Source organism: Capra hircus, chromosome 3, assembly GCF_001704415.2.
Source record: "Capra hircus breed San Clemente chromosome 3, ASM170441v1, whole genome shotgun sequence".
NCBI classification, from domain to species: Eukaryota; Metazoa; Chordata; class Mammalia; order Artiodactyla; family Bovidae; genus Capra; species Capra hircus.
In genome coordinates, this window is record NC_030810.1 from 99,212,315 (window position 1) to 99,215,385 (window position 3,071).

The 3,071-nt window shown below is 47.4% G+C and overlaps 1 non-coding gene across 1 annotated transcript; it reads left to right on the forward strand.

Moving 5' to 3' along the window:
- Positions 2,365 to 2,436, forward strand: TRNAQ-CUG. The gene has a single exon. It is a non-coding gene; the product is annotated as a tRNA-Gln (tRNA).

Consider the following 3,071-nt stretch of genomic DNA (forward strand, 5'->3'; position numbering starts at 1 on the left):
CTCGAACCACCAACCTTTCGTTAACAGTTATAGCCGATTTGCGCCACAGAGACATTACAGTGGGACTCTCTATGGAGTAGACACTCATTCCCGGGGTGAGCGCTCTGTCCGCCAAAAAACGGTGCCACTTCCCTGCCCCTACCCGCCACAGATGCCAGCGCCCCAGAGAAACCGCCATCCAGCCTCGAACCTTCCAGGCCTGAACCAAATAGATCCAAGGACAGCTGAACACCGGCTTGCTCCCATGATGGCTCTTCCCGTTTCCTTGCCTACACCCAACAATGAGTTTGCCCACCTGGCAAAGGCCTCCGGGCAGAGGTTGGGCTTCAGTTTCCTGCGTCCACCAGGCGGTTTCCACCAGAGTGGGCGTAAGAATCCGTCTACAATGCAGACACCCTGTTCAATCCTTGATTTTGGAAGATCCCCTGGAGAAGGGAATAGTCACCCACTGCCAGTATTCTTACCTAGAGAATTTGGACAGTGGGCGCCTCCTCGCAGCCTACAGTCCCTAGGGACACAATGAGTTGAACAGGACTGAGAGACATTGACTTCTCTTTAAGTGAGTATAGCTCGTTTTGTCTGAGTGTTTTCTTTAAATGGTTATTTTTACTCACATTGTAAATTTAACAAATATACACTTGTTGTGAGATAACTTCAGTTCAGTTTAGTTCAGTTCAGTCCTCAGTCGTGTCCGACTCCTTGTGACCCCATGAATCACAGCAACGCCAGGCCTCCCTGTCCATCACCATCTCCCGCAGTTCACTGAGACTCACGTCCATCGAGTCCATGATGCCATCCAGCCATCTCATCCTCTGTCGTCCTCTCCTCCTGCCCCCAATCCCTCCCAGCATCAGAGTCAACTCTTCACGAGGTGGCCAAAGTACTGGAGCTTCAGCTTTAGCATCATTCCTTCCAAAGAAATCCAGGGCTGATCTCCTTCAGAATGGACTGTTGGATCTCCTGCATCCAAGGGACTCTCAAGAGTCTCTCAACACCACAGTTCAAAAGCATCAATTCTTCGCCGCTCAGCCTTCTTCACAGTCCAATCTCACATCCATACATGACCACAGGAGAAACCATAGCCTTGACTAGACGGACCTTAGTTGGCAAAGTAATGTCTCTGCTTTAGAATATACTATCTAGGTTGGTCATAACTTTTCTTCCAAGGAGTAAGCGTCTTTTAAACTCATGGCTGCAGTCTCCATCTGCAGTGATTTTGGAGCCCCCCCTCAAAATTTCTGACTGTTTCCACCGTTTCCCCCATCTATTTCCCATGAAGTGATGGGACCAGATTCCATGATCTTCATTTCTGAATGTTGAGCTTTAAGCCAACTTTTTTTCCTCCTCTTTTCACTTTCATCAAGAGGCTTTTTAGCTCCTCTTCATGTTCTGCCATAAGGGTGGTGTCATCTGCATATCTGAAATTATTGATATTTCTCCCGGCAATCTTGATTCCAGCTTGTGTTTCTTCCAGTCCAGCGTTTCTCATGATGTACTTCTGCATAGAAGTTAAATAAGCAGGGTGACAATATACAGCCTTGACGTACTCCTTTTCCTATTTGGAACCAGTGTGTTGTTCCATGTCCAGTTCTAACTGTTGGCTTCCTGACCTGCATACAGATTTCTCAAGAGGCAGGTTAGGTGGTCTGATATTCCCATCTCTTTCAGAATTTTCCACAGTTTATTGTGATCCATACAGTCAAAGGCTCTGGCATAGTCAATAAAGCAGAAATAGATGTTTTCCTGGAACTCTCTTGCTTTTTCCATGGTCCAGCAGATGTTGACAATTTGATCTCTGGTTCCTTACCCATCTCCAAATTAGAAATATATGAAGAATAAAAGAAGAGTTCTCCTGCCTCCATTCCCACTCCACCACTGACAAACTTTATATGTTACAGGTAAGAGATGGTGGCAGCTTAGGAGTGTGATGAGCACTGTGAGAAAACTAAGGGACCCAGGAAACCCCGCCTCCCACCCTGACAACCGTCTGCCCCCTCTGGGCTACGGCAAAAGGTTGAAGGCAAAGAAAAAGAAAATAACACTCTTATTTGCAGAAATTTTACCTCCAGATGGGACACTCTGGTTAACCTAAACAGAATATGTGGTTGGTGGTAGGGACCTAGGGGGTCCTCCCTGGCACAAAACCTAAAGTGGATTTCACTTCATTTTCTGAGGTGAGAGTGAGCTGAGTCGATCAAAGGAGAGGAGCAGAGAGAAAGCGAGAGGGATGAGCACCCACAGGAGTCAACCATATTGGAGTCTCCTCAGGGCCTTAGAAGAACTATCCTGAGGTTATAGGTGGGACGTATGGAGGTAAAGAAGCATATCCCGTTCTCTGGCGATGGAGGCCATTGGCTCCTGAGGGGTTCCATGGTGTAATGGTGAGCACTCTGGACTCTGAATCCAGCGATCCGAGTTCAAATCTCGGTGGGACCTTTCTGCCTAGTTAGAAGAAGAACACTTTTTACTCCCCGAATCGGACCCGCCCGAAGTCTCCCGTGACCCTCAGTGGCGTGGTTCACACGGACACGGCGGACAGGTGTGGGACCGACCTGGGGCGTCCTTGCTGGACCCGGGCGGCTCTGCCCATCTCTGCCCTCCAAGCCCCGGCCAGGGGCGCAGCGGCCCAGCCAGTGCCGCCCCCTTCTTGGGTCCCCTGGGCCTCTGGAGTAAAAGGCAGAGGCTGAGTCCACTGAGTCCTTCCCCGCCAGGGGGCTTCCCACTGCGCATCTTGTAACTGCACGGTTGTCCTTGAGACTAAATGGTTGTGGGATGAGCTGCCATGTGAGATATTCACATATTAGATGATATCGAAAAACATTTACCCCATGTTGAAAGGGGAATATAAGTAACTATGATTTCTATAACTAAAAGACCTAATCTTCGTCAGAAAATATATTGTATATTTAAATTTCTGTGGCACATAATTTTGAATTTTATAAATGGAAATATTTTTTGGAATTAGAGTTTGCTTATGGGAAACAAAGCAATACAGGACATTTAGGCAGTTCTTTCATTAGGATTTTGAATAGAAAATAAATGCAAGACTTCTACAATCTGGAATAGTATGG